Genomic DNA, 6,988 nt, shown 5'->3' on the forward strand with positions numbered 1-6,988 from the left:
TGACATTCAAAATAACATCAGTATAAACAGTCCCCTAAAGAGTCTAGAACACATCTCGTTTTACCAGTAAAACTCATTCTAGACAATAGCTCAGGCAGTTCGTCCCCAGTCTGACTGGCCGGGGATAGCTTTACTACAGGGGAAAAAAAAAAATCCTAGTAGCCTGATCTTCCTGAAGCTGGTTAAAATCTGTGATCCAAAGGCCTGATCTTCCTGAAGCTGGTTAAAATCTGTGATCCAAAGGACTGACAGCCCAGCTCACGTCTGGGCTTCCAGGCAGGCAGCTCCCCAAACCTCCCTCCTCAGTGCTCTTCCACAGCTGCCAACCCCGCCTTTCTACTCTATCCTGTGGCCCTGCATTTGCATAGCCTCCCAGACAGCTCCAGGTGAGCTCCACACCAGACCCCACCCACCTCCTTCTCCTGGGTGTTCAGGCTGCCTGGCTCAGGCTCCATCTGACAATGCAGAACTTTTAACACGTTCTGAAAAGTTACAGCTTCCGCCGGGATCCTCAGACTCCCTCCACACTTCCTTGATTTTCCACCTGTTATTCTGTGTCATGGAAATCCCCTTCTTTTTAGGGCACGCACTCTCAGATAATCTAGACTCTTCTTCCCTGGACTTTGTTCCCCTGGTCAACATTCCAATCGACCACATGAGTTTTCTTTACAAATGAAACAAGAGCCTCTTCCCCTTAACCCGCCTTTTGGAATTCTCTCTCCACGTCACTTTCAACGGCATCAAAGTCCCCATTTCTCCCCCGCATACTTTTGGTTTTGCCCTTGGCTTCTGCTTTTGCTGGAACCGTGACCTCAATCCCTCTCCTCTCAGACTTTTCTTGATAATAGTAAAGCTGCCCTGGGTTTCTGGAATCAAACATCAGCGCCTTCCTCGGTTCTCACTCAGATGCCGAGCCATCTGTTAACCCGGTACTGCAGGTTAAAGTGTTGTATCCGGAAACTTCTCTTGGTCCAAGAGGGAAAGATTCTGGCCAGGTATGAACAGGGAAATCAGATCATTGAGCTACAGGGAGAGGAACCTGGAGAAGGATCGGCACCGTGAACCCAGGGCAGCTGCCTGCAGGCACCTTCCCACTAGAGAGTAGGTGGGTGGGTTGTGTGAACAAAGCCTAGACTCACTGCATGGCCCAGTTCCTAGTTGGGACGGCTCCACAGCACAGGGCTGGGCACAGACGTTGGCTCTTGCAGCTCCTGGCAGAAAGGCTGATGAAAACAGGCTTGCCTATCAGATACAGATCTCCAGTTAATTGGACAATAGGTCAGCAAAAAATCTGGTGGGTAAGGGTGTGCCTAGGGCCACCAAGAAGGATCCAGTTAATTCAAATTTTCCTTTATCCTTGGAAAATAAAAAAAAAATCTCATTTTTCATGATTTACATGCAAGGCAAATTGAAAATGGAAGCCGGCTCTATCTCAGTTTAGACTTTGAGGACCGGGCAGGTTAGATGGCTCAGCAGATATGTCTGCCACTGAGTCTGACGACCTGAGCTCCATCTCTCCCCACCTCCCAGGACACTGCCTCCTGTACACCTCCACACACATACACACATAATAGATAAATGTAATAGATTATCAGGACCAATAACACGTTTAATGTCTGTTTAACAAAGTAGTCAAAAAATTTTCTTGATAGTTTTGTACTGGGGTCTGGTAGTATGGTGTGCACACAGAGATCAGAGGACAAGCTCAGGGGTCAGTCCTTCGGTGCCTTCTACCTTTTCCTGGAGACAGAGTCTTTCACTGTCCAGGAGCCTTGTCGTGTAGGTCGTGCTTCCAGGCCTCTGGGCCTTACCTCCCATGTCACCATTGCTGGATCACAGGCATGTGGTACACAGCCAGTTTTTGACATGGGCCTCGGGGTCCAAATTCACATCCTCACACTTTCAAGGCAAGAACCTGTCAGGAGCCATTTCCCCCCAATCATTACAGGAACCATCACCCTAGGGGGTCTGCAGAGAACCGCACATCCAATTAACTGTTAATCTGTTAAGCGGAACCCACCTCACATTCCAGCTATCCAGGGAACTAGGTGTGGCAACCAGTGACTTCTGGCCTGTCTGTCCGACCTGGCCTACATGACCGGAACCACTCGGCGGCGAGATCCCTTGCCCTGCCCCCCATTCCTTACCATATATAAACTGTAACCCGTCCCTAATAAACGGAGGCTTTGACAAAACTGCTTGGCCTCCTTCTTCTGTCTTAGCTCATTCCCTTCCAGGTAGCGCCCCTCCGAGACCCTGGAGTAACTTGATTGCGGGTGGGTTACAAACCCCTAGACTGTGTAGCCCACCCAACACAATCGACAAGAACCTTGCAAAGGGAGCCAGCTCAAGATTTTCAAAAATCTTAAACCAAACCTAGTTTTCAATGAGGGTTCTTGGGAAGACCATGCCCATCCAGGCTTACCCAATGTTTTTACTGGTTTATCCAGTGGTTAAACATTTCATGGCAAGAAGGGGAAAGATTAGCCTGACCCAAATCAATCTAAAATGTGCAGATTTACTCAAGAACGTCAGGGCTGCAAACTCAAACGTATTCCTTTAAGAGTTCGCTTTAATCTAGGAAGAGTCAAATCCAGCGGCTCAGGAGACTAGACGATGGATGAAACCCACAATAGCGAACCATCTGCAACAGTGTCCCAGGCTGCTCTCTGTGACCAGGGAAGCCTCTGGTGCACACAAGGTTGGTCAGTAAGTAGTAGCAAATACTTCCTTTAAGCTGTGGCATTGCACTATAAAAATTATAGAGAATAAATGGTAAGCAAGGCAAGGCAATTTCACCTTACAGCTTAGCACTCGGGAGGCTGGGGCAAGAGGACTGCTTTGAGCTCAAGGCCAGTTCGGGCTAAATGTGAGACTCTTTCCCAACTCCTCCCCTCCCCCAAATACCGTACCAAAAAAATAAAGAAAAAAAAATGATCTCAGTTTGGGCAGGAAGGGAAAATCCATGTTTCTAGGAATGTCCACGGATCCCATCTATCTGTAATTAATAAAATACCGTAAGGTACAAAACATTCACTTTATGTGTTATAAATTCAACTACACACATGGTCCTGTGGTCACTTCAATTATCATCTCCTTTTATGAAAAGCCTGACATAAGGGAACTTCACATTGGAAGCGGCAAAGATAGGATCTTAGTAAATGTTTATCCTCACGCTCTGCTTTACCCACTGAAGACAAAGGGCCTTCTCGTAACGTGTGTGGGTCATCCTCCATGTTTCTGTTGGGTCAGATCATGCCATGGGTCATTCATCATAGTTCCGCCAAAGAGTACTGTCTCCTTTCCTCTTGCACTGAGGTCATTTGACCTTTTGTCGAGATTCAGAGGCCAAGGCTGCCCATACTCACACACTTATGTGGGTAAGGCAGACTCTAAAACAAACCTAGATGGTGTAGAAATGGAATAAGGTGAGACCCAGGGCAGGAGACATGACTCAGTCAGTGAAGGAGCTGTGGTTCAAGCACAAGGACACAAGTTTGATTCCCCAGAGCCCATGTAAAATGCCAGGTGTGGTATCCCATGCTAGTGCTGGGGAGACGGAGAAAGGAGGCTCCCTGGGCCTTGCTGGCCAGCCAGGCTAGCCTACTCAGAGAGCTCCGGGCCTGAGGCTGACCTCTGACCTCCACACTCACATGAACACACACACACACACACACACACACACACACACACACAGCTGATTCCAACCCAAAAGGAGCAAAGCAGCAAGAGCAGACTGTCTGCACCTGAAGGAAGTCACTTTTCACAGCCTAATGCTGGCAGGAATGCTGAAAAACAGCCCAATGTTGAGAACATGCTAGAAGCCCAGAATCCTCAAGTCTTTGTGAAAGCCGAGGCTGCACCTAGCCAGCTGAAGAACATCATACTGTTTATTAGCTACGGGATATCCCAGCGTTCCCAGAAATAGCAGCACCCATCAGAGAAAAAGATAACGATGCCTGCTTAACAGCCAGGGCTCTTCCCGGGGTGCAGCCTGAGGTCGGTGAGAGCGGGGAAAGCCAAGCTGTGAGCTCAAGCTGTTCACTGGGCAAAGATAGTCTGGCTTAGGTGCAAAATGCCCAAGAAGTGGGGCTGGAGAGATTGCCCAGCACTTAAGAGGATGTACTGGCGGGAGGCGCTCCCCGGGTCCAGCATGTGCTGGAGAGATGGCAGATGGCTCAGAGGTTAAGAGCATTGCCTGCTCTTCAAAAGGTCCTGAGTTCAATTCCCAGCAACCACATAATGGCTCATAACCATCTGTAATGAGGTCTGGTGCCCTCTTCTGGCCAGCAGGCATACACACAGACAGAATATTGTATACATAATAAAGAAATATTTAAAAATAAATAAATTTTTTTTTTCAAAAAGAGGATGTACTTATTGCTTAGAGAGGACCTGAGTTTGGTCACTAGTACCTATAGTAATAGCTCACATTGGCTGTGGTTCCCTCCAGATCTGATACCCTCTTCTAGACACCTGCTCTCACAAGGGTACACACCTACAAGCATGAACACACACACACACACACACACACACAAAGTTAAAAAGATGAAATGTCTAACAAGAGAGAAAGAATGAGAAATAATTCAGGGTGGGTGGGGGCAGGGACATTTCCCAGGCCTGTGCCTGTGGGTTGGTGTGTCCATCCAAGTGCACAAGATCGCTAGCACACTTTTCTAGACTGTCCTCATCCCGTGGACTAAGCCCTGCCTGGGACTTGGTGTTTTCACAGAGGACAGTCATCAAGGCCATGAAGCTTGGCTAACACTCGATTTTCAAATCCAATCTCTCTGCCTATTTAGGAAAAAGGAAGAAATAAAGCACACTGTATTTACATTCAAAACTCCTCCTGAATCCAGGATGCCACTTGGTCACGTGAGGCTGAGCTATTTTTAAGTTGCTGTCTCCAGAGAAAGTGAGAGGAGGAGAGAGGAGCGGCAGTTCAGGAAGTGGATGGCTTTTCCTTCATTTTTTTTTTCTTTATGCCGTCTGGTAACTGCTCACCTCAGTTTCTGGGATGTCTGAGTCAGGAGGAAACACCTGGTTAGTGGAATCCACAGTTCTACCTCTGGGGTGTTCAGAGGAAAGCCCCCCTTCCCCGTCCCACCCATTGGTGTTCACGAAGCATGACAGATCTGATTGCTTCCTCGAAAGGGACCAGCAGGAGGATGTGGAGGGAGACAAACATTTCCCATCATAGATTTATGCAAATACGGCCATTTGATCTCTGAAGAAGAGTAGACACAGCCCACTGAGGAAAAGATGTGCGGCAGGCGGGCGGTGTGAGCAATGGGTCTACTGTAGAAAAGGAAGTAAGTCTTTTTAAAAGACCGATTGGACATGGCTCATAAACCTCAGTGAAAGGCATAAATCTAAAGCTCATAGAAGGAAAGGTGGGGTAAACCCTTGTGCCTTTGGGTTAAACAAAGAGTTCTTAGAAGTGACATCATTTATTATAAAAGGGACATGATGGCCAACAGGTGTGCATACACAGGAAAAAAAAAATATCAGGAGAAGCCAAGTGTAACCGCACCTTGACTTTGGCCTTCTGCCTTCTGGAAGTGTGAGAAGGACTTCTGCCCCTTAGCCGGCCGAGTCTGTGGCATTCTATGACCGCCCGGGAAGAGGGGTGCTCCTCTGTGAAAGCACCCACTTGTGTTGACCAGGGCTAGGCAAAAACATCTTAGCGGCTCCACCCGTTACTTCATCCCCTGCCACCAAGCCATCATTAGTTGCCCCATTCACAGACTTTGGCCTTTCAGCAGCACCTTCGGAGGCTTTGTGTCCAACTTTGTTCTCTTAACCCAAGGTGGGCCTCAGCCATGATAGGTGAGCAAGCTCTCTGCCACTGAGCTATATCCCCAGCCTACTTTGGGTGTTTTACTTTTCGGAAACATGTCTCTGCTACTTTCCTCACCCCCACAAGCCTCTGAGGACAGCTTTGTGTTCCCCCTTTTGGCCACAAGAAAATGGCTGTTACCCCTCCCCGCAGAGAGCTCTTCCCTCCACAATTTCTCACCAGAAAACTTAGACATCAGCTATGGTATAGGAAGGAGTGAGTACACCCTCTAGGCCTTACATGCTGAATCTCATGTATTAGCAGTATGGTCTCCTGTGTGCTGACGCTAGGAAGAAGTGGGGGCCCCGAAGAGGTGCACACTACCAAGAGGTCACTCAGTCTTAGTGACCACCGCCTTTGGATGGATTTATGACATTCTCATGGCATCTGGGGTTGGTTTTCATGAGTGGCTCTTTATAAAAGAGCAAGCCTGGCTCCTCTCCATATTCTGGTTTGTGTCCCACTTTGTGATTGCCATGGCGACATCTGCCATAGAGTCCTAAATCAAAACATAAGGCCCAAGTAAAGGAGTGTTATATTCTTGAACCCCTAGAACTGGAATTTAACAAGCCACTGTCTTTTAAAAATCACCCAGCTTCAAGAATTTTGTCATAGTGGTTTCAAGTGGACTATTCAAGTATCCTAACGTTTTCCCCTGGGACTTCGGGAAAGTAGGAAGGCCCACAAAGGCTACCCTGGATAGATTGTGTTCTTCCTGGCAGAGACAACAGTCTCTGGAGTAATGCCGGAGGCCTCACCAGACCCCCACTCCACACTCAGAGACCACAACCACAGTGTTTATGCTGACATACAACTGAGAAAATCAAATGCCAAGGCAGGCATGGCTATTCCCACACAGGTTTGTCAGAGCATATATGCTAGAATGGATGTTAAGAAAATAAAACTGGCCCAAAGGCCAAGTACCCCTTCAATAAAAGAGATCGAGGTCAGCCCATCCACGCAAAGGACAATGGCAGGAAGGGCAAAGGGGAAATGAGTTACGTCGCCCACTTCATTATTAAACTGCTCATAGAAATAACCAGGACACAGGGTCTAGTAACAGATACCAATTGGGATAGCTGGTTTCCAAGTGACGTTAGTTCCTAAACTAACTGTAAAAAAAAAAAAAAAAAAAAAAAAAAAAAAAAA

The 6,988-nt window shown here is 47.6% G+C and overlaps 1 long non-coding RNA gene across 2 annotated transcripts in view; it reads right to left on the reverse strand.

Moving 5' to 3' along the window:
- Positions 1 to 1,504: 1,504 nt before the first annotated feature.
- The window catches only part of LOC126510845 (uncharacterized), a 16,485-nt gene continuing 11,001 nt past the window's right edge, over positions 1,505 to 6,988 (reverse strand). Inside the window, exons 2-4 of one of the 2 annotated variants that reach the window (XR_007594525.1) lie at positions 4,836 to 5,021; positions 2,330 to 3,403; positions 1,505 to 1,915 (exon numbers count right to left, since the gene is read on the reverse strand). This is a non-coding gene — a long non-coding RNA (uncharacterized lncRNA). Of the gene's footprint in view, positions 3,404 to 4,835; positions 5,022 to 6,988 lie in introns of both variants that reach the window. The other variant, XR_007594523.1, reaches the window with a different exon arrangement.

Source organism: Alexandromys fortis, unplaced genomic scaffold (assembly GCF_014885135.2).
Source record: "Alexandromys fortis isolate MF-2015 unplaced genomic scaffold, M_Fortis_MF-2015_v1.1 scaffold_78, whole genome shotgun sequence".
NCBI lineage: Eukaryota > Metazoa > Chordata > Mammalia > Rodentia > Cricetidae > Alexandromys > Alexandromys fortis.